The sequence below is a fragment of the Chiloscyllium plagiosum genome, chromosome 24 (assembly GCF_004010195.1).
Source record: "Chiloscyllium plagiosum isolate BGI_BamShark_2017 chromosome 24, ASM401019v2, whole genome shotgun sequence".
Lineage (NCBI taxonomy): Eukaryota > Metazoa > Chordata > Chondrichthyes > Orectolobiformes > Hemiscylliidae > Chiloscyllium > Chiloscyllium plagiosum.
The window spans coordinates 26016299-26041549 of record NC_057733.1 but is presented as its reverse complement, the minus strand read 5'-3'; the positions used below and the strand labels follow the sequence as shown (position 1 = coordinate 26041549).

Here is a 25251-nt window from a genome sequence, read left to right as displayed (position 1 = left end):
TACAGCAGGTGGACTGCAGCATTTCATGAAGGCCGCTCATCATCACCTTCTCAAGTGCAACCAGGAACAGGCAATAAATGTTGTGCTCACATTCCATGAGTGAATTCTAAAAGCTGTGGTGTTCCATGAAGATCAGTTCTGGGACCACTGCTGATGACTATTTACATATGCAATTCAGATTTGAGAAATGATTTACAATTGAAAATTTTAAATGGCATCAAATAGAGAGTCGGGGTGAGGATAGAGTGCTGCCGGTATCATAGAGGAAAACTGTGACAAAATACACATCAGTAATAGATAAAAATTGCGGTAAATGACAAATAAACTTTTAAATAGTCCTGGTCATGTCATTACAGGAAGGGTGCAATTGCACTGGAACAGGTGAAAAGGAGAATCACCAGGATGCTGTCTGGAATGGAAAATTTAAGTGATGTGGAAAGGTTAGATAGGCTTGTGTTGTTTTACTTGGAGCAGGGGAGATTGAGAGGGCAATCTGATTGAGATGTACAAGATTATAAGAAGCATGGATAGTGTGGATCAGGAGGAGATGCTCCCCTTGGTTGAAGGATCAGTCCTGAGGTGACATAGGTTCAGGTGAGGGGCAGGACGTTTTGGCGAGTTTTGAGGAAAACATTTTTACCTTGATGGTGGTGACAGTCTGGAATGCATTGTCTGGGAAGGTAGTAGAAACATCATAACATTCAGGCTATGGGCCAAATGCCAGTAAGTGGGATTAGGTTAAAGGTCAGGTGTTTTTCATTTGTTGGTGCAGATTCAATGGGCCAAAGGATCTCTTCGGCACTGTATGATTCCATGAACTTTAGCACAAGTAGAAACCATATGGAGGCCATACACTTATAAAAAATACACAGAAAGGAATCTAACCAACAGCCCCTTACATTCAATGTCATTGCCATCACTGAATCCTCCTCCCACGTCCACCACATGAACAACATCCTCGAGAGTGCCATTGACAAGAAATCTAACTGCCACACAAATTCTGTGACTAGAAGAACAAGTTCATATTTTGGGAATTCTGCAGAGAGAATCCCAATTCCTGTCTCCCTGTAATCTCACTATCATCCACAATGAACAAACTAGGAGAATGTTGGAATAATTTTCATTTTCATGGATGAGTCCAGCTCCATCAAAACAAATGAAACTCAATACCAATCTGCTTGATTGGCATGCACTTCAAATCAAACATTCATAACCGCTGCCAGAGATTGATCATGACTATCATTTGAACCATAAACAAATTGCACAAGTTCAATTTGCCAAAGTTCCTTCTGTTACAACATGGCAGCGAACCCTTCTGTTGATTAAACCAACACTCAGAAAAGCTCACCTCACCTCATAATCGGTTAAAATATAATGACAGAGAACTCTTAAATTCCACTGTCTAAAGAAAATAAAGAAATAAGTGAATATTAAAGAACAACTATGCACAACTCTAAGCCTCCCTTTCTCTTAACTGCTTATTATCTGCCTCCAACTCTATAAAAAAACACTTATTAAAATTACATCAACTTAATTTCAAAACCATTTCAAAAAAAAATTCAAACTCAATTGGATTAGTATCATGGGGCATAATATAAACTGATTGAATAAATTTGAATTGTCAGAACAGAAACCAATTCAGGTATCTGTTTCACACCCAAATGCAACACATTTTCAATTTTCCAGGACACTCTGGGACTGCTAGTCAGTCATATGACTTGTGATTGTATGCTCTCAATGCAAAACAGTATTCACTCTCTCTTACAGGTACAGTATATGCCTTCAACATCATAACACTTTTCAAGCACATAATCTGTGCCACAAGAAAAACAAGGGCCACAGATATCACCTATAAATTGCCTTTCAAGTCACACACCTTTCTGACTGAAAATATGCCACTAAACCTCCTCTATCACTCATTCAAGCTCATGGAATTCTCTCTCTAACAGCATTGTATGTGTACCTTCATCACACAGCTTACAGGGTTTCAAGAAAGTAGTTCACCAGAACCTTCTCAAAGGTAAATAGGAATGGTTAACGAATGCAAACCTTCCTAGCAACCCCCATACCATATGAATGGATGGAAAATGGTAAGAAAAATGGACAGAGCTAGGGTATAGATAAATTATTAAAATTCATAATGCAAGTTAATAAGACCATTAAGAAATTGCGGGGATCGGAGTGGGTACCTTTGCTGTTTGTGGTAATATAAATGGTATATGTAAATGTGGTATATATAAATATATTAAACACAGAAGGGTTGATTAGTAAGTTCGTGGATGTTATGAAAATTGGTTGGGTAGTATTTGGTAAGGTGCATAGCCTTAAATTATGGGAGGATTTAGATGAGCTGGTCAAATGGGCTGATTGGTGGCAAATGGAATTCAGTTTGGATAAGTGTGAAATTATGCACTTGGACGGGACAATTAAGGTAAGGGAATATGGGATGAATGGTAGGACCCTGGAAAGCATTGAGGATTAGAAGGAACTTGGTGTGAATGTCACCTGGTCCCATAAGGTAGTGGGAACAGTCGATAAAGTGATTAAGAAGGCATATGGGATACATGTCTCTATTGCTTGAGTTGCAGAACAGGGGAGTAATACTGGAACTGGACAAAAAATTGTTTAAGCCACAATAAGAGTAGTCTATGCAGTTCTGGAATCCACATTATAGGAGCAAACTGATTGTGCAGGAGAGGATATACCAAGATGTTGCTTGAGCCATTTTTGTTATGAAGCAAGATTGGATAGACTGGGGTTGTTTTCTTTGGAGCAGATGAGAGGGGACATGCTTGAGGTGTGTCTAATTATGAGGGGCATAGACAGGTAGCTAGGAAGGTGGAGGGATCAATGAATGGGAACATACATTTAAGGTAAGGGGCAATAGGTGTAGGGGAGATGTGAGAAAAGACTTTTTAACCCAGAGGGTGATGGAATTCTGGAACTCACTGCCTGCATGGGCTATAGGCCAAGTGACGGAAAATGGGATTAGAATAATTAGATGGTTGTTTTGGACTGGCACAGACTCAATAGACCAAAGGGCCTTTTCTGTACAATAGACCTCTGTAACTCTATAAACCCCCCAAAACATTGTACTGAGATTAATTTCTAGCACAACAATACTGAAAAGCAGAATTCCTATACTATCACATCTTCTTTAGACCATGACTGAAGGAAATGAAGGAAGTGCAAAATAGGTTTATGAGAATAATACAAAATCTGAGAACTTACAATGAAATGGAAAAATGGACTGACTGAGGTTGCGTTCTCAAGAAAAGAGAACACTGAAGGGTTTCCTGATTACGATCCTTAAGTTAATGAAAAGATTTGATGAGATAGATATTGAGAGTGTAATCTTGTGGTGCAGTGAGAAGCTCTGGTTTCAAGTCCCACTTCAAGACTTGATGGCTGTGCATGTTGAGTTCATAATTAATAATAATGCATCATTCATAATGAAAAAACATGAAGTTTTTAGGATGAATCATTTTCTTGAACATCCTTAAACATGTAATACAGGAACATGGGTCTATAATTGAGTGCTAGCTGGGAAATATATTTGAAAGTAGTTATAATTCTAAACTTGGCTACAATATTCAAAATTGAACTCAAAAGCTGGTAAGATTGTAAGTACATAGGTAGTGATAGAGAAACTTTCAAGAAAATGAATTCTTTCTTCTGTTATTAACATATCATTACCTGCTTCTGAGAGGAAGAAGTTTTAAAATATAAAGAAAACATTTCCTTCATAAATTATGACAGAATTGAAATGAATTGATTTGACTAAATTTCCTTACCATATAAAACAATCATGCAACCTTTGCAGACTGCAAAATACCTGAAAATGTATACAAACAAATATTTTCCAGGCAAAATTCCAGAATCCTAGAAAATATGTTTTAATGCCTTTAGCATGTGTTACCCCTTTAATTTCCTCCAGTATTGGTGAATAAAATTGGGTGTACTCATATCTCACATTTCAAGTCAATGTCCCACTGTACTTTCATTATAAGCATATGTCATTCAAGATCATTAAGTTGTCAAGCTTGTTTGAACAGCCTATTTTTGCAAGTTTCTCAAATTAATATGCATTGCTCCCAAATTTCATATTGGCATATGTATTAGTCTCTGTCAATAAAACACCATAAAACAAAATATCTCCATGGCAATGAGGTGCTGTGATCAGGAATGAAGCAAATGCCAGATACAGTACCGAAAAGCATAGATTTTCATTGCTTACCCCAGTGTTCCAACTGGTAATGAAGAAATAGCTTACTCACATTGAACTGTCAATATTTTACATTAAAATACTTTAAAAAAAAATTCAGATTCAGAATCATATTGAAAATTAGGAAAACAAATTTCTTGAGAGTGCAAACTGACCAGCAGCAGATCTTTCTCCAGGACTGTTCGTGATTATTACTTTTTACTAATTATCCTAATACACAGCAACAATGGTGGACCACATACAAAATCAATTTCAATCTTTTGGGTTGGAGAAATAAATTCTTACCACTTTTGTCTTGTCAACAGATTCCTTCTCTTCTTTGGCCTTTTTCCTTTGATCATGTGAAATTTCTTCCATTTCCTGTCCCAAATAACAAGGCATAATTTAACAAAAAATGTTCATTAACAGGAAATATATTACTAGTTGGTCTTTTTGTATGTTTTGTCATTTAAATGATACAAGATCATGTTTAGAATACGAAAACAACTCAAACAATTTGGAATTGCATTGACTGTTGCCATCTGATGTAATTTATCAGTTATTTGTAGATTTGAAACATTTTCATAATGTTGTAGGCTAAGACCAAGAAGAACCTTGAAGAAATGATTGAGTTAACATGGAGTTCATGCTGGCACTGAATGGCAGCACAGTGTTCAGGGTCCAGAAGTTTACTCCTGTTCTTATAAAGTTGCATTGATTATCACTTACGTCCTGTTGATTCCATGGGCAGAGTTTCTGATTAGGGGCCAAGACCCTGACCTAGAGTTCAAATTCAGGACTCAAACCTGCACCATGTCAGGAATACTTACCTGACAGTGATTTTTTTTTTGGTATTGGTAAATTAATGACCAGAGGATGTGCTGGCTGTCCAATTAAGGAAGGTGGGTGGCTTTAGAAGCTGGATGGTCAATAAGAAGCTCTCTAGCACTGAAGGAGCTGTGGCCTATAGTTTCAGGTAAGAATGAAAAACCAGGGCTCCACCATTTCTCAGTAAGACCATAATACACAGGAGCATTCAGTCCATGGAGTCTGCTCTGCCATTCAATGAGATCATTGCTAATTTGGTAATTTTCGACTCCAATCTCCTGCCTTTTCCCTATATCCCTTGCTTCCCTTGCTAAGTAAAAATCTGTCTATTTCAGCCTTGGTTATACTTAATGTCCCAGCCTCATCAGTCCACTGCAGTAAAGAATTCTGCAGATTCACACCCCTCAGAGTTGAACTTTCTCCTCATCTCTGTTTTAAAAGTGCAATCCCTGAACCTCTGAGATTATGCTGTCTGATCCAAGATTTTCCTGCAAAGGGAAACAACTTCTCTGCATTTACACTGTCAAGCTTCCCAAGAATCATACAGAACCGAAAAGAAATGCCCTCAGCTGGAAGACCAAGTAAATATGTCAGCTGCATATGTGGAAGGGTGGGGTTTGGTTGTGGTGGGTATAAAAGCTATCTTGGCATCTAGCCCACTGGTCTACCACTGGGATGTTGCTTCCAGGCATCTGCCATACTACTAACCCCGCAGAAGGTTGTCTGTAAAGTGGCCTTATTAGCCAGATAATTGAGTTAACAAGCTTTCCACCACTCACAGATAATGGTCTGGAGTTGGAAGCATGACTGGGAAGCAAAATACTGGCCAGTGTCAGGAAATTCCATGCTCTCCACGTTCATTCCTGCTCTCCCATACTGACCCATATATTTGAACTGTTGCACAAAGGGGAAAACTCATAGCTGATCAAATTACTATATAGGTGGATGACTGTGTTCATTGTAATGCTTCAGTCATCGAGGGAAATTAAAATTCAGTATATAATTTTCACATTATCATTAGAACATCTGGTTGCAAGGTATCACAATCCTTTATTGTGGTTCAGATGCTTCAAATTATAAGTATTAGATATACCATGACCTTTAATTTACCCTAGAAATATCTACACAGTCTATTAACAGTTTAAATTCTGGATAAATTTCTTTTCATCCCTGAAAAAAATTGCCAAGGTGACTGAGAATTTCTGGCAACAATTTAAAACCTACATACATTTTAAACTGTCAGAATCTCACTTTATCTGCTGTTGGTCAGTGATAGTTACAAATATATTGTGCTATTTAAAGCATTACATTTCCACTAAACATTACATGGTAATACAGGACAGTGAAAATATTTCTAATGCAACAGCCCCTAGGTGGCATCATTGTGCTACAATTTTTTAAAAAAATTTGAAAACAATTAAAATATTAAATTCATATATTGTGCAGAAAGAATTAAATTGGGCAGCTAATGGTGTATGGAAGACTCACCACTCAGAATGACAGGCCAGTAACTCATGAATGGCACCAATGCAAATTAGTTACCACATCCAATGTCTTTCAGTTTACATTTCCGACACCAGTTTTTGCCATCTCACATCCTTTACAATGAAATTCAAATCAAGAGAAGCTACAGAGGATTTTACAATGCCTACCTGCTGTTAAATATAATGAGATTATTTTTTGAACATGACTTTCCTATAGCAGGTTTTGGGCTCACATACAGTCTGGTGAATAAAGGACGCTTCTTAAATAGCTTAAAGACATTGTACAGTAAACAGCGCAATCTTCCACAGACACAAGCTTCCAGCTCACACCATCTCTCAACACATCCACTGTCAATCATCGACCGCACTACATTACCAAACATGGAATGGATGCACGCACATGGAAAACCAGGCTTCAATCTGAATAGAAAACCCATTATTTCTGTTGCTGTGAGACGTGAGATGATATTACGTGATATATTAAAAACTGTTTGCTTTATAAATCAGAATGAATACCAGTTGCTTTAGTTTGACTGGATAGACAGCAGGTGATAAAGCCTTGCATTTTAACGACAGAATTTAAATTTGAAAGTGGGACTGGAAGCAATTTAATAATAGCTGCAGTCAGTCTTCAATAAACTCCATTCTGAGTTAAGTGTTCACCAGCTGACAGAAGCACTTGGCTATCTCTTTGTACTTCAGTCAACTCTCCATTCACTGGTTAAGAAAGCACTGGAAGGTTCGATCAGCACATATAGCTTGGCAATCAATCCTGTGGGGACTGTAGAAATATAACCCCTGAAATGTGACTGGTCAAGGTGAATAATCCAGGTGGTGATAAATGGATACCCTGAAGCATAACACAATTTCTGCCACATGCATAAGAGACATTTTTATGGGATTTTCCTTTCTTTTTTGAAAGTTGAACCTGTAGTTATTTTCTGCCCTGATGTGAATTTGTCACAGTGAAAGCTTTGCAGTATATATGAAAGCAGGGGTGAAAAGGCTAAAAGTGCACCTTTAGTCCAAAGTGCATGGGAGTATTAAATTTTAAAGATTTTATTTCCAATCAGCACACTGTTTAAACTATTGAAATATGGATATTGAATGAGGAGTCATTTTACGATCCTGCTAAATTTAGAACAAGTTTATTGAAGAAGAAACAAAAATATAATTTCTGAAAATGGGTCATAGACAAATAGCGAGAAGTGAATGAGAAATCAAAAGAAAAATGAGTTCAAACTAAGAATTAAGGTAAAGAAAGATTAAAGTTTGAATCTCAGGCTGATTGATTTACATTTGTACAGTACTTCACCGTACCTCTCGAAAAGTCTCAAGATGTTTCCATATGCAGTTAAGTGCTTTAAAAGCAATTGTTGTATTTATATACTGCTTTTCACAACTTCAGAGACTCCTAAATGGATTTTCATCCAAAAAAGTATCTTTTTGACTTATCGTAATAGTAATGCAAGAAACATAGAAACCAATTTGCGCTCAGTAAGCTCCCACAAACAGTGACATAAATGATCATATAATTTGTTTAAGGGACAGCAATTGAGGGATAAATATTATAGATGAACACAACAGCAATTTTGCTGAATGTAAGTCTACCTAAATATTACTGGGACAATGATTGGTTAAGGGAGGAATGTTGATCAGTTTTCTCATTTTTGGGATTTTTAACACCCCTTGAACTATTGCAAGAAGTGTCAGTTCAACGTTTTCTCAATACTACCATCACAGCTTCACAATGTCAGTAATTTCTGAGTAAAAACAAAATCACATAACACTAGGTTATAGCCCAAAAGGTTTATTGAGAAGTACTAGCTTTCGGAGCGCTGCACCTTCATCAGGTAACTGTGGAGTACCGCTGTAAAACAAAGAGAGGTCAACAAAAGCAGGAGACATTGAGTATGGGAGAGAGTGGAGATGGTAGAGAATGACTAAATGGTTAATCAGGATGAAACAAGTAGCAGAAAGCTGTAGCAGGTGTTTTGACAGGGTGATTGAAAATGGAAAAGGGTAAGAAGAAATAAACAGATGTTTTTCTTCTGTCCTCATTCCAGAGGGTACAAAATCACTCCAGAAATTGTTACAAATCAGATGGTGGAAGGGATGAGTAACTTCACAAAATTAGAATCTCCAGGAAGTGGTACTAAGCAAACTGATGGATGATAGGATGACAATTGTCTGGATCCAGATGGGAGTGAAGACATAGATAATAAATGAGTTGATGGCACACAATTGGCAAGAATCTATATTGTGAAGATATAAGGAGTGTGCAGATGGATATCAATAGATTATATGAGTGGGGAAAATTGGTCAGCTAAGTAAGGTTAATTATTGGTAGAAATGGTGCCAATTAAGATCTCATTCATATTCCATTTGCCAACATGGTCAGGCCACATTGGGTTCAGCAATGTGTAGGTCAATGTGAATGGCTCAATGTGGCAATGGGCTGGAAGGTAAACTGTATCAGAAGATGCCAGAATGTACTGGGAACATTGTAGGGGAAAGGAGATGTCTGTAAAGTGGTAGGGAGTTGGTTGGACTGTAATTAAAAAAAATGTATTTTTATGATGTCAGTGACACCAAAATTCATTATTGGAATGCAATTAAAAACACATTTCAGCTATACCATGTCACATGTCCACTCAGATTGAGACTCTCAGAAAAGTCTATCCAGGAAAATCTGTCATTTCTAAATGGTCTCTCTTGTACCCAGCTTAATAACATTTATCCATCATCTATTTCTTCTTCCATTACCTAAAATATAATACAAATTGGTTTTAAAATTCATTGCCACGGTTCAGCCAACTTGCATTTTCTCCTGTAGTTCCTCAACTCCCTTGAGTTTAGTATGATCTATGAATTTTTAAACTTACATTGCATATCTAAATCTTACCTCCAAAAAACCCACACATGCAATAACTCCATGGAATCCCTACGGTGTGGAAGCAGGCCATTTGAACCATCGAGTCCACACTGACCCTCTGAACAGCGTCCCACCCAGAGCAACCCTATCCCTGTAACCTTGCAGTTTCTATGGCTAACCCATTTAGCCTGCACATCCCTGTACACTGCGGGCAATTTAGCATGGCCAATTCATCCTAACCTGCACATTTTTAGACTGTGGGAGGAAAGTGGAGCACCCAGAGGAAACCTGCATAGATGCAGGGAGAATGTGCAAACTCCACACGGACAGTTGCCCAAAGGTGGAATTGAACCCAGGTCCCTGGCCCTGCGAGGCAGCAGTGCTAACCACTGAGTCACCGTGCTGCCCACTCCCATCATTTTTCTTACTCTTACCACCTTCAGATGTTATCTAATGAATATGGCTGCAGAGATTTGTGAGGGTGTTTTTCAGCTATCATTACACTTGTACATTATCTTGGATCTGTCTAGCAAAACTGAATGCTTTAAAAGGGGTGTGGGTGGGGTGTGAGACAGGCAGGTCTGGGATAGTGAGAGGACTGGCTCAGTGCTATATTACATCAGGAATATCCTTTGGATGAAACATCTTCATCCATCAATCATATGCACTTCAATGTCCACATTTGAAAAAAATACTGAGGAGATTGCCAACATCATCCATCCACCCTACAGCTTCAGTCTATTTCAACGAGCTGTCACAATTCTTCTGGAGAAGATTAAACAGAAGAAGCTGTCCCTCAAGGACATAAACCACATTTTCAAACTGCCTCTCTGTCGAATCATACCGAGGGTTCTATCCTATTGAGGGCTGAAGTAATGGTGCTAGGAACTAATTAATTTACATTGTGTAATATATTGGTCTTTAAAAACAATTTAAATTAATAGGAAATATCGATGTTTCTCAAATGTTTCTTAGTTTTCAGTTTAATAGTTGAAACAATGGTACATAATTATTTCAACTTCTAGATTTATCAGCATTGATCAGTAGGAGATTCATCCTCAGACACCAGTGGCTATTTTGTTGTTATGTGGTTTCTAAGAGAGACCCCACCAATAGCTGCATTAATATAGCTACAGGAAATATTTATGCTATTGGAGATGCAGGCATCAATACTTTCCCCATTTATAATCTCTGGTGTCTTGGCAATTGAACAACATCATCCTCTTTCAATATCTGATTGACTACACATCTAAGTGACTTCAATAGTCTTCTTATGTCTACCTTTTCTCCCTCTCCTAATATTACTGCTATTCTTTCCTCCCTAACTCTTTCCTTTGATATGAACTCTCTTACCCACATAAATGGCTACCCCTTTGATCATGATATGCAGCTGCAATACCCCTATCATTATTGTCACTGGTGAGGCAATTTTGGATTCTTTCCTTGCATCACTTTCCACCAAAATACCCCTTTCTGTCCCAAACCCACTTTTTTTATGTTTCTACCTTGGAAATAAAACCTCTCCTTCAAGTTACTTACCTCTACACTCTGCCAATTTTCTTGGCCCATAAGTCATCATGAATAGGAAAGGTTTGGAGAGATATGGGCCAGGAGCAGGCAGGTGTCACTAGTTTAGTTTTGGATTATGTTCAGCATGGACTGGTTGCACCAAAGGGTGTGTTTTCTTGATATATGACTCTATGACTCTATGATATTTCTGCAGCTATCAATTTACTGAATAACTCCCATTCCACCACCTCTAATGCCTTATTCCATTACTTCTCCTAATCCTTGTCATTTCCTTGGAATAAACTCCACATCTCTGCTGCTTTATGTCCAAGGCAGATTTGAATGTCTTTGGTGGTCAATTGGTGTAAATATCTACAGTCCAATCTGACTTCATCATACGGAGCATCATAAGGTTCTGTTCTCCATCACTGAAACTGCTCACTCTTCAAAGATCATCTAGGCATATGTGACTTATTCTCCCAATAAACTATCTTTATAAACCACTTCCTTCTCTGGCCAAACTACATCCTAAAGTTACCTCCAGTGCCCTGGACTTACACTTGTCCCTAGATTCTATTCCATCTACTGTTTTTCGCTCTTCAGGAACAAATGGTCCACAAGACTCGCCTCCTGTTCAGACAATCATATTTCAACCAATCTTTCAACCTACCTTTCTTGGTTCAGTATTTGCTGATGTTGTTAATATTTCTCTGTTCTTGCCACTGTACTCTCCTTTATCAAATTTTTCATCATCACCCTTCTTTTTAAAAAAAAGCCTAGATCCTAACTGTATTTGCAAACTAACGCCAGGTCTTCAAAATCTCTTTATCCTCAAAAGTTCTCAAACATTTGCCACCTCTCAAATCCATTGTCATCTTTATGAGGAGATGTTTGAGTTCCTGCAGTCAGATTTCTGCACCAAGGTACTACAGCAGCACATATCAAAGCCATGTGCTGTAAATATAAAAGACAAACAATAGTCTTATTCTCATTCTTCTTGATATACCTGCAACTTTTGATATTGTTGAATACTCTATTCTCCTCCAATAAATAGGGGATTAGGTAGCTCAGTTGTCTGGATGGCTGGTTTGTAATACAGAGTAACACCAATAACGTGGATTTGATTCCTGCACTGGTTGAGGTTACCATGAAGGTCTCTCCTTTTCGACCTCTTTCCTTTCCTGAGGAGTGGTGACCCTCAAATTATACCATCATCAGTCATCTCTCTCTAATAAGACTGGAGTCTTCTGAGGCTAAAGCAACTTTTATGTCCTCTGTCATCAAACTACCATTGATTGTATCATTTTTATCTATTGAATCATAGCCATAGATCACGTCTAATGGTTTACTTTGATTCACTAGTATATTTTCACCTGGTTTCTCTTAAGGGCCTATCCTTGCTGCCTCCCCCTATTTTTCACCTGGAAGCTGCTCCTTGGTGACATGAATTATTTTCTAAATATACTAACAACACTTAGCTTGACTTCAATACTGCCTCTTGTAACTCCTTTGCCATCTGTACACTATCAAATTGCTTGATCAACATATATTCTGGAATAAACAGAAATGCCTTCCATCTAAATGTTGGAAAGACAGAAGCCATTGTTTTTGGTTCAAACCATAAACTCCATTTCCTGACCATTGACTCCACTCTTCCCACTGGCTACTGTCTAAGGCACAAACAGGCTATTCCCAACATATTGTCATATCTGACCCCAAGATAAGCTTCCAACCATGTACTTGTGCAGTCACTAAATCTATCTATTTCCATTTTGATAGCAACAACCTATTCTCAACCACCTTATCCCTCTTCTCCTGAATCCATCATCCAAGCTGTCTCGAGGCTTCAATGTACACCTGGCTAGCCTCTAACATCCTACTATCTGTATAGTTGAAGTCACCCAGAACCTTGCTGTTTATTTTCATGCTATTTGTGCCACCATTTCTCCTTCCTTGACTGTGTCTCACACTCTATTTAATTTACAGCAGTAGGCAATAAACCATTCCAGAGTGTTCACAAGGAAAGGGTCTTGTCTTAACACGATATAGTTTACTGCATGGTAGCAATTAGATACAAGTAATAATACCTTGTTAGGCATAGTTACTAAAATGATAAAACCACTTGTGGATCTCAGACTGCATTCCATTGGATCCAAAGATGTTCTGCCTTATTCCCACCCAGCTGTTATTATAATATCGGATTGGGTGAAGGTTAACGCAGTCTCCAACATTAACCCTTTCAGAACCATGACCTTACAGAAGAGTAACCATGTCTTTCCCAGCCTATATCCCTGCGGTCTCTGATCTTTATTGGTCTCTGGTTAAGCAATGCCTCAATTTTGGAATTCTGATTCCTGTTTTACAATTGATCCTTGGGCTCCTTTCTCTCTCCTCCATCCTTTCAGATAACTCTACTGCTTTAATTCTATTCTTTTGAGCACTCTCAATTTCAGCTGCTCTATTTTTGTCAGCATGGAGCAAGGCTTGAAACTCTGGAATTACCTTATCCATATTTCTGCCTCATCATTTCTTATTCCTTCTTAAACATTTAAAAAAAAAACTTGCCTCATTTTCATCATCTATCCTAACATCAACTTATGGGCCTTTGTACCAAGTTTTATTTTGATAAGAGCTCCCTTCAATGTTTTACTACATTAAAGGAATAATATAAACATAAGATTTTATTATCATTATGCTGAATAAAAACTTGGGTCAAACTATAACTGTAAACATTTACACTGGCACTAATTAATTCTAACAAATGCGTACAGTTTTGAAACTATATCATGTGGTACACATTCAGACATATAACTTTTGTTCAAGCCTTCCTATTAAATGCATATGTTTTCTAAGTAATATTGAAACACTCAACACTTAAATATTAAAAATCGCAGAATATAATAATTTTTGATGATGGCAGAGTTAATACTGTACAGAATGAGGCTGTTTGGCTCATCATGTCCTCACCAGGTGACTGAATGAGTATTCTGGTTTCTTGCATTCTCCTGTCTTTTCCCTGTAATCCTGAACATTGTTAATGTTTAAATAATAATCTAGTGTCCTCCGCAATGTTTCAATTGAATTCATCTCCATCTCATTTGCAAGCAGTGTGTTCCAGATTCTAACCCCTCACTGGGTGAAAAAGTTATTCTCATATCACATTTGCTTCTTTTGCAAGTTAACTTAAATCAATGTCACCTTGTTCTTGATCCATTAAAAGAAGGAACAGTTTCTCCTAATCAACTCTATCCAGTCTCCTCATGATTTTGTAAACTTCTACCAAATCTCTCCTTAGCCTTCTCTTCCGCAAGCAAGACTGTCACACCTTCTCTAATCTAACTTCATAGCTGAATTTCTCATCACTGGAACCATTCTCATAAACCACTTCTTCATTCTCTCCAATGTTTTCACATGCTTCCTAAAGAGTGGGACCCAGAACTGTACACTACTTTCCAGCCAATATCCAACTAACATCTTATACATGTTCAGGATGACCATGTAAAGCTTAGAATACTGTATAGTTTATTCATTTATCACTAGATCCTGTCCTATTACCGTAAGCCATTTATTGACTTATGCAGATATACCCAGGTCTCTCTGCTCCTACAAATCCTTTCAGGCTGGCACCCTTTATTTTATACTAAAGCTTCATGCTCTTCCCACCAAAATATATTACCTCACAATTCCCGGCATTCATTTGTCACAATCTCGATGGGGAAAATATGCTGGAAATTAAGTCCCACTATTCCATGAGTCATTCCAAATGTGAAATATGATTAATTTAATCTCAAGGATGGATTGAAGGTAAAATAAACTCATGAGGTCTCATCAATGAACAAGAAATAAAGTTATTTATTATAACAAATTTACCTCTAACATATGGTAAAAACAGATTATTTGTATAAAATTATGCCCCCTTAAAATCCAAGCACACACATATGTCATGGATGGAAAATATAGCAAATGGGAACAAGGTCTGAGGATCAGAGTTCAAAGTACAAAGGGAAAAAGAGTTAACTATCCTGCTTTTTGGTTTTTCTGATGGCATCACGGTGGTTGACCATGGAGAGCCTCATTTCAATAGCAGGTCAGTTTGAATTGGGTCTTTGAGTGTTATTTCTTTCCATTTACACATTTCCATGTAATTAATTCTCATGAGGCAAATAATTAATGAGTATGATTTTAATAACTTTGTGTTGTAGGCTATAGTTTTGAAAAGCAAGTTTTCAATTGTAAATATAAGGCTGGGGACAACTCAATGTTACCATCTTCTATCGCTATTTTTCCAGTAGCCAGCACTAACTATATAAGATTAAGATAATTTTGTGTCTCACGGAAATCATAACTTCCATTACTGCTGCCAAAATACTTGGCACAAATAACTGAAAAATATACTTTGCTGTGACTAATTATTAACAACTTAACAGTTTATCCCACATTGAGCTTTTTCTGAAATAAACATCAGTTCTCTTACAATGTAGACACCAGGTATCTTATCTGAAGTAACATGTTTGTGAAATAGAAGCATTTAACTTGATTAGCTTATTACAAAGAAGAAACAGTAGATGCAAACTGTCAATTATTTAATAGTGCAATGCATCTTCCTAGATTTGTTGGGACAATTGCATGGAATAGCGCAGACACAATTTTCATGCGTTGAGCAGAAACAACACTTTACCACTTTTCACCTATTTAGAGGGAAGATAATTACATCACTTTCATAAATTGATACTTGGTTGCTAAAATAAATAAACAATTTTACATTGAACAAGTGTGGAACAGCGAAAGGATATTGCTTTGTTGCCAGTTTACAGCTAAGCTGGAATTTTATATTTTTTGATATCATCAATGAAAACTGCATTCATTATTCAATCAGAATGTCCAGATAGGCAGGAAGACAAACCTTAGAATAACAAGGCAGTCAATTAGATCAGAACTTTCGTATACTGCTTATGTTCTTATAAATGGAAAGTCGACATATACAAATATTTGATACATGGAACCTTAATTCAAACTTGCTTACTAACTTGCTCAATTCCTGCTCCCTCCTCCCCAGCCAAGTTACTGAATTCCCTGTGGATTCACAAATGTACACATATCGGTTACTCATATGTTGTTGTATTCAGATCAATGTTGTTAATATTTAAAACAAAATTTTGAAAACTGAGTGTATGTAACAGAAATTTATCATATTCGAATTGCTCAGAATTTGGTGAAAAAGAATTTTATATTTATGTCAATTGATAGCATTTAGCTTGTAATTCTATGGAATGTGTGCTGAGTTTACAGCTAAGCTGGAATTTTATATTTTTTGATATCATCAATGAAAACTGCATTCATTATTCGATCAGAATGTCCAGATAGGTAGGAAGACAAACCTTAGAATAACAAGGCAGTCAATTAGATCAGAACTTTTGTATACTGCTTATGTTCTTATAAATGGAAAGTCGACATATACAAATCTTTGATACATGGAACCTTAATTCAAACCTGCTTACTAACTTGCTCATTTCCTGCTCCCTCCTCCCCAGCCAAGTTACTGAATTCCCTGTGGATTCACAAATGTACACATATCGGTTACTCATATGTTGTTGTATTCAGATCAATGTTGTTAATATTTAAAACAAAATTTTGAAAACTGAGTGTATGTAACAGAAATTTATCATATTCGAATTGCTCAGAATTTGGTGAAAAAGAATTTTATATTTATGTCAATTGATAGCATTTAGCTTGTAATTCTATGGAATGTGTGCTGAGTTCTTCATTTTGTTTCACAATAACGATTAATCTTGAAGTGAGTTTGAACAAAGGTTTTTATTCTATCAGAAGAAGAAAATACATCCAATTTTTGCAAAAAATATATGGGCAACACTCAATGACAATTGTAGCGTAAATGGGCTTAGGTTGCAGGAGCGATCAAAAAAAGGGTTAATTCAGAAAACCTGCAATCTCCATGGAGTTTAATCAAGCAAACTTCTGATAATGATCTGTGCATTGTTTTGGCAAGGGTCAAGGCAAAACTCACAGGAAAATGTCATGCAATGTAGCTAATGATGTGAGTCACTTACACTTACACCATGCTTTGTTCTTTCATTTGTACTTTGCAAATGGCCCTACGGAATTATATAATTTATAAAAAGACCAACGGCACCTTGATAATCCTCAGTCATTTGTAAAACCGGGTCACTTTGAATCCTTGTGGTGTAAAACAAAAGCAGAGCAATGAATCTCTCAGTGAGACTAGAAGCAACGTGACAAGCCTGGCAATAACAAGAGCCGGGAGGTAAATCTCAGAGAAACTATAACTCAGTATGAGAAACAAGAGCCTTGTGGTGAACCTTTGTATGGGACTGAAATGTAGCAGGGAATGAAGGACAGGACCACTGCGATTATCACAATTGAATTAAGAAACCAGACTGTTGTGATGAATCCCTAATAGCATTTTGCCAAATTGGTGAGGAGCTATGATCAGTCAACACCTGTGAGAAACTGGAAAGACAGGACATATTACTGAAGGAAATAAAAGTGTTGTATGAAAATTGCTGTGAAAAACAGGACACAATGAAAATGCAGTAGTGCGTCAATGCAGAGAAATAGCAGTGTTACAGAAGATTACTGTCAGACAGACAGCATTGTGACTTCAGCAACCAGCCCTGTGAGGAAAGAATACAATGAATGTCACAACAAGTCCCCATGCTAAACAAGATCCCGACAGCGATCTTATGGAAGAAAAAAATCTGTGTAACTGCAAGATCATCACACTGAGTTACTATGAAAAAGGGAAGGTGGTGCCAAAATCTTATGAAAAGCACGGATGAGTACTGTACCGGGGCAGTTGAGAGTCAACCACATTGCTGTGGATCTGGAGCCACATAGAAGGTACTCCAGGTGAGGATGGCAATTTCCTTCCCTAAAAGGCATTAATGAACCAGATGGGTTTTTCTTGACAATTGGCAATGCATTCATGGTTATCATTAAACTCTTAATTACAGATTATTTTTCAAATTGAATCCAAATTCCACCCTCTGCCATGGCAGGTTTTGAACTTGAGTCCCAAAAATATTACTTGGATCTCTGGATTAATACCATTAGGACGTTAGCTCCCCTGTTAAGACTGATGAAAGATAGTCCTACGGCCTAAGAACTCTCCGTATTCCAAATGTCTTAGAAACTTTGTACAATCAGCTGCAACCCTGAGATCTCCACTATGTACACCCTTTTCACTGCATTTTCTATTAAATACAGGTGACAATAAAAGATATTCTATGTTATCGTCAAATGAAGTTGCGGCACTGCAGGAACGTCTAAGGAAAATATTAGAAGGGTAAATGGATGTAAATGACAAAAATGAAAAAATAGAAGCTGCATTTGTGTAACACCTTCCACAACTTCAAGAGCTTACGGTTACTGAAGTAAATTTCCAATGTGGTCAATGTGGGAACATAGAGAAATGTCGAGAATGAGGCATTAGCTGGGGTACAGTAATGCAAAATTATGGATTTCTGTGTCAATTACTTATTCCAGATGCCATCCAAAGCCATAACAATGCCACTTTAATGACAATTTATACACCAAAGAAGTTTACCTAAACCTCTTTGAATATTTTCATATTGAGTCCATTCAAAAAAATACTGATTATACGCTTATCATGTTCTACTCAGTAATTACTAAGCACTTAGCACAATGGCTAAGTGCTGATTCCTTCTTTCCTCTGATACATAGGGTGCAATTGTTGGCAGCTTAGGTCAGTATGATACTGAATTTTCATATTGGTGTTTTCTATATGATGTCTCAGGCTGAACCAAACAGTTCACTATCGTATGTGCATCTTTAAGTGAGTTCACTATTAAGCACTTTGTGTGTTGTGTATAACAATGTTGCGACTCTACCTGGCAGTTGGTCTGCTTTTGATTTACACCCTGCACACTTAGAAACTAGTTGGTTTATTGAAATGTCTGCTTTAGAACTTGTAATGCATATCAATTCTTCATAGAAGTTAACCCATAGAGTAAATCAATCATTGATGAATGAGTTTGTTAGATCATTATCATTAACAGACCATGGTGAAGAATGGTGGAAAGCATTGTGCTAATGAGGCCTATCATGCTTGAACAGTCAGTAAGAAAATCAGTCTACAGGTGGCATACATGGTCAACAGTCTTAAATTGAACTGAAGTACCTTGAGACAACCCTCTGTCTTTTTTTGTAATATCGGAGAGTGTTGAAAACACAACTGGCTAGTAAATGGACAAAATCCTATCAAGAGGCCATTTAGCAATCTTGAGGAAGCTAAGTGATCATGGTGTGTGTTGGATTGATAGTGAACACTGGGAAGGTCTTTTGCCTGGTTTAATATGGAGGCCAACTGCGAAACCTCACTGATGTATCAACTAATATAATCTAACCGAATAGCGGCCCAGGACCAATTCAGCAACTTTCTGAATCTGTGAGGGTCCTTTTCATTGTTCTGACATGTATATTCTCATCAGCTCTAGGATTGGAATTCAGTGATGACTGCCAGATAAATCATGAGCAAATCGTGTAGCCCCAAAGAAGTTATATATGAAAAATACAAGAAGGTGGCCTATTAATAGCTCCATAAAGTGGGGAAAAAAGCAAGGGATAAAAGATTTAATGGTTAGATTTTTCTCACTAACATAATGATAAAAACAAAAGATGATCTTTTTAGACTGATATTTAGAAAGAAATCAGTTTCCTTTCAGTTCCCTATGGGGGACTGATCTAGGTCATAAGTTTTTTGTTCCTCCCCACATGACTGACAAAGGCATGATTTGCATGGAACATGAGCAGTTCTGACAGGTTTTATCCCATGCTCCCGAGCAATGCTAGATATTTCATTTAAACATTCTGCTCAAAGCCCCCAGATGAACCCATCAAAACTCACACTGATTATAGTAAATGTCCTTCAGTCCCTGGTCTTAAACTTGTGACCATCCAACTGCTTTAAGACCAAGTTTATTTTCTTAACAACAACATACGTTAACTTGCAATGTTGAACTAAATTCTACGCATTCTACTGTTCCAATTTTCTCTTCCCATAATATTCAAATGCCACATAAAAAAAAATGTTTATCAAGCCTCTCAGTTTGACGGCCCAAAATAGTATTGCAGTTGCCTAGCAACCAGTACTTATAAAGTTGCAGTGATATGCAAAAAAAATCTCCTTCCTGACGCAGCTTGCAAACATGAATGTGTATGATGAAAAATGTTAATGTTAACTTCATGGCACATTCATCCAAGGTAAATTGAATGGGAAAATGAAACAAAAATTTCATGCAGCTGGGATTAGGTAACCATAAATACCAACAATTCCAGAAAATGTCATCTCCTTCTCTCCCAGACATTTGCAAACATATAAAAATATTTTGGTTTCTTGAAATGTTCTGATAAATGATTCCCTAATGGGATACTTGCAGTTTTATACAGGTAGGAATTGCTGTTATATAGTGTATAATACATACAGGGCACAAAAAAAATCACACACTACTATATAAACCTGAAGTGAATTCCAAGATCTGTAAAGGATTAGTGAACAGCAGCTGATGTTAGTTGGAAGAGACATCAATATTTCATGCATCCTGTGAGTTTAACTAGGATCTGTAAAATTGTCAAACTTAGGAATGTTGATAATTTAGGACAATTTAGAACCAAAGCCATAGTGAAGTCAAATTTGTGATTAGTTATAAGTCTTGGGTTCAAACTGAAAAGAGAGTTTCTAACCATGTTACACTTGATTAATTCATCTCTAGTATCTTAATAGTGAATTCAAACTCTCTGTATCTTTAACTGTGTCTGTCCTTGCCTGGCAATTGAAGTAATGTGGCCATGAAACAAAAGCCCTTGTTAATCATTGAAGCATAATGTCAATACCATGCAGTTCTAATATTGAACATTTTTAAGAAACAAACTTAAAAGAACATTTCCAGTTTAAAATCTGTAGCATGGGAAAATAAAACCCCAAAATTAAGTTTTTAAAATTCCTTTCAAGGTGTCACAGCCGACAACCATTTCTTATGTTGGGCTGGTTCTTGTTGTTTTATCCCAGCATCAATCACAAAGTGAGACATTTAGAATTTGATTAACCCTTGGACAACGCAATGGGTTCTTCTAAAGGTTTGGAAATTCAATGCTTCTGGGAGAACAGGAGACAGAAAATGACTTAAACATCATTATCTACTTTGTCTAATAGAAAAATGGCTCATTTGTAATTTTCAAAACAACCATGTTTCAATAAGATTCTCATTCTTCTAAACTTCAACAAATTTAAGTCCAACCTGATCAACCTTTCCTCAGGATCCGAAGCCCTAATTTCCTCAGTTAGAGAACCCTGTTTGAAATTCTTTCAATACAAATATATGCCTCCTTAATTAGGATGAACAAACCTCTTCATAGTACTCTAGGTGTTGTCTCAGTGGCCTGTACAATTATAGCAAGAAATCCATATTTTTAAACTCAAATCCCCTTGCAATAAAGGCTGTCATTGCATTTGTCTTCTTTATTATTTGCTGTACCTATATGTTAACATTCTGTGCTTTACGTACAAAGGCATACCATGGATTTTAATTTCCAGTTCTGTTGAGGTCCGATTTGCAGTTTTAATGGTCAAAGATTCATTTTGAATAGTGGGTTCAAAACATTATTTTCAGGAAGTCATGTTATTTTAACGAAATGACTAGCAAGACATGATTTGAGAGACTGGAAAGAGTGGGGTTGGCAAAAACGAGTTCATACGGAAAGAAAAGGTCCATAACAACAGAGGTACACTCAGGGCTGGGGACAGGTCCTGAATAGCTTAGAATTCAGTGGGTTTACAAGCAGAAGGTTGTCAAAAAGAAACATATCCTACAAGACTGTTTAAGATATATGATTAGAGAACCCATGTTAAGTAATAGTGAGTTGAGTTATCCACTTGTTTTAAAGGTCTTACCCGAAGAACTACCTGAATTACAAGAAGAAAATAGCATCTAAATAGGTGAAGATATTTGTCAAAAATAATCTGATCATGGCCATGTAAGCTGAGCAAGAAACTTAGTGTGGAGCTAGGGGTGACTGTTCACTGAGGTTTAAATGTCTGTAAGATTATTGCTGAGATAAAAGGAATTAATTGTTTTTGCTGTGATCTGTAATTAAATTATTCCATTAGTTCCTCTGTGGTGTGGTGTAATTTGTGTTTTTCTTTACTTTCTTTTCTTTTGTTAAAAATACATTGACTGCCTCTTGTGAATGTATTCAATGACCAATCTCTATTGTAAACAAAAGAAAAATAAAATTCAAGACCTACCAAGCCAACTTTCACTCTGGGATTTGATTTGTCAAACATTACCATTAGCTGGGGTCATAACACGTGGGTCTGTAATGTGATTGGGCTTAGTGAGCTGCTAAAGCTCCTGTATATTATGATGGAACACTCAAGTGATTGAAAATGCCCAGATACCCAACCCATTTTCCTTAATTCATTCATATGTCAAAAAGCTGAAATACTTCTGAGAATACAAATTCCTCCTTAAGAACCAACTTCAATTGTCAAACTCAGTTAATTGAATGAAGCACAATAAGTTTACAGGATAAATTTTCTATCGTGGAGCTTTCAGTAAGTTTTTAATAATTTTTAATCAATGCTTAAACTTATTAAGAAATGTTTACTCATTTTACGCAAGAAAATATGAGCCTATTGAAATTTTGGATTAACACTGTGAATGTGTCAAGTCTATCTAAGCCACAAAGCATGCTCCAGTGAAAATAAATAACTGAAAAAAAAACAGCAGGCTGAAAAAATTAAAACATTAAACAATGCTGCTGTACTATTACCCTGCAGACTGTCTTCTGTAAGAAATTACATTTTTTTCCTTGCAATGATTCGCCCAGAAGCTAATAAAAACCTAGAAATTAAAATTAGAAGAAAATGCCTATAATAATTGAAATGATGCAATAATGTTAAAGGAAACATTAATAAATATAAAATATGTTTATTTGCTTCACATTCTGATGTATTAATAATAAACACATTATTTATTTGTTTCACAATTTCCTACTTTGAGTATAAGCTACATATGGTCAGAACAACAAATTGCATTTAAATAGCTCTTTTAATATAGCAAAATGCCCATAAAGTGAGCATTGTTGGAAAATATTGACTCATGCCACATGAAATAATAGTAGGATAGATGACAAAACATTTGATTGTGGAGTTGGATTTTAAGGAATGTCTTTAAGGAGGAAGAGTTTTAGGTAGGAAATTGCAGGGTCTGCAGCTCTTAGCTGAAGGTATGGCTATTAATAATAGAGTAATGTGGGAAATGTGCAAGATGTTAGAGTCGGAGGAGTGCAGAAATCTAGGACTGAGTAGAGCTGGAGGAGACAAACCCATGGAGAGTGTTGATCATTTGAGGGATAGTTTTAAAACAATTTCTGGTCATGAGTCTGTGTAGGATAATGAGCACAGACATAATAGGTGACTGAAAGTTGTTGTGAGTCTGGATATAGGTAGCAGAGGTTTGGATGAGTTGAATTTTATGAGCATTGAAAATGGACGGATGGCCAAAAGACTATGTCTGGAGATAACAAAATATTGAATGAAGATTTTATCAATAGTTCAACTGAGGCAGGGGTAGAGTTAAGAAATATAACTTAAGATTTTACCTGCCCAAACGCACCCTGATTTACTGACATTCAGCTGCTTTGATATCAGATATACATTGTTTCTTTCATTACCTGAGGTTTCAACTCTTTCCTGCAGCAGTAGAATATAGAACAGAGAACATTACGCACTGTACAGGCCCTTCAGCCCTTGATGTTGTGCTAATCAGTGAAACTAATCTAAAGCTCACCTTACCCACACTAATCCATTATCATCCATATGTTCATCCAATGACCATCGAAATGCCCTGAATGTTGGCGAGTCCAACTGCTGCAGGCAGGGCATTCCACGCCCTTACTACTCTCTGAGTAAAGATCCTATCTCTGACATCTGTAATTTATCTATCACCCCTCAATTTAAAGCTATGTCCTCTTGTATTAGCTGTCACCATCTGAGGAAACAGGCTCTCATTGTCCACCCTCTCTGATATCCTCTGATATTCTTGTATGCCTCTATTAAGTCACTTATTAACCTTCTTCTCTCTAACAAAAACAGCCTCAAGTCCCACAGCCTTTCCTCATAAGATCTTCCCTCCATACCATGCAACATCTTGGTAAATCTCCTCTCCAATGCTTCCAAATCCTTCCTGTAATGCGGCAACCAGAACTGTATGCAATACTCCAGGCGAGGCCGCACCAGAGTTTTGTACAGCTGCAACTTGACCTCATGGCTCTAGAACTCAATCTCTTTACCAATAAAAGCTAACACACTGTACACCTTCTTAAAACCCTATCAACTTGGGTAGCAACTTTCAGGGATCTATGCTCATCTACCTTACCAATAGCCCAGTTCTCTGTATTTCTGTTACTCCTTCCAAAGTGAATCACCTCACACATTTCCACATTAAACTCCAATTGCCACCTCTCAGTCCAGCTCTGCAGCTTATCTATGTCCCTCTGAAACCTGCGACATCCTTCCGCACTGTCCACAACTCCACCAACTTTAGTGCCATCCGCAAATTTACTAAACCATCCTTCTACGTCCTCACCCAGGTCATTTATAAAAATGCCAAACACCAGTGGCCCCAAAACAGATCCTTGCAGTACATCACGAGTAACTGAACTCCACAATGAATATTTCCCATCAATCACCACCCTCTGTCTTCTTACAGTAGAAGTATTTTTTTTCAGAAAGCAAATTTTAATTGGTAAACAATAAGATTAAACCACATGTTAAAAAAAAGTTGGACTTTTTCTCCACGTCTGACTTAGGGCCAATGGAGCTGGTCACAAAACATCCTGAAAATTCAATCTGCAATCAGCAAATATCATATTAAATGAATTACATAAAGTGGCATTAATTTCCAATGTATCTGCATGTCACTGCTGAAGTGAAGGTTCACATCAGGAGTGTGGGTTCACATTACATAGACATAATTCCTCGACAGTGTTTTGTTAATAATAGCCGCAAGTACAAGTGTCATTTATTTTAACATTTCATATATAATAGATTTGGTTAACCTGAACAATTTCTTTCTTTTTAATCATCATATCTGATGTATTTCTAGGAACGTGGAAAACTGACATGTAGGACACCTGATCCAGCATATGCTCTAATTGCCTCAGTGATAAGGACCTGCTGCTACTTCACAAATCAGTAGCAGAATCCATGTCAAAGAGCACATGATTAAAATTAATGCATTGTCAGAGACCACAGATAAGAGCTAATCAAATCATAGTATTTAAAATGTACT

At 37.0% G+C, this 25251-nt stretch overlaps 1 long non-coding RNA gene across 2 annotated transcripts in view; it reads right to left on the bottom strand.

The window, feature by feature from the left end:
• Positions 1 to 25251, bottom strand: part of LOC122562103 — a 354404-nt gene that overhangs the window by 218915 nt on the left and 110238 nt on the right. For both annotated transcript variants that reach the window (XR_006315215.1, XR_006315216.1), the window contains one exon: positions 4511 to 4585. This is a non-coding gene — a long non-coding RNA (uncharacterized LOC122562103). The remainder of the gene's footprint in view (positions 1 to 4510; positions 4586 to 25251) is intronic.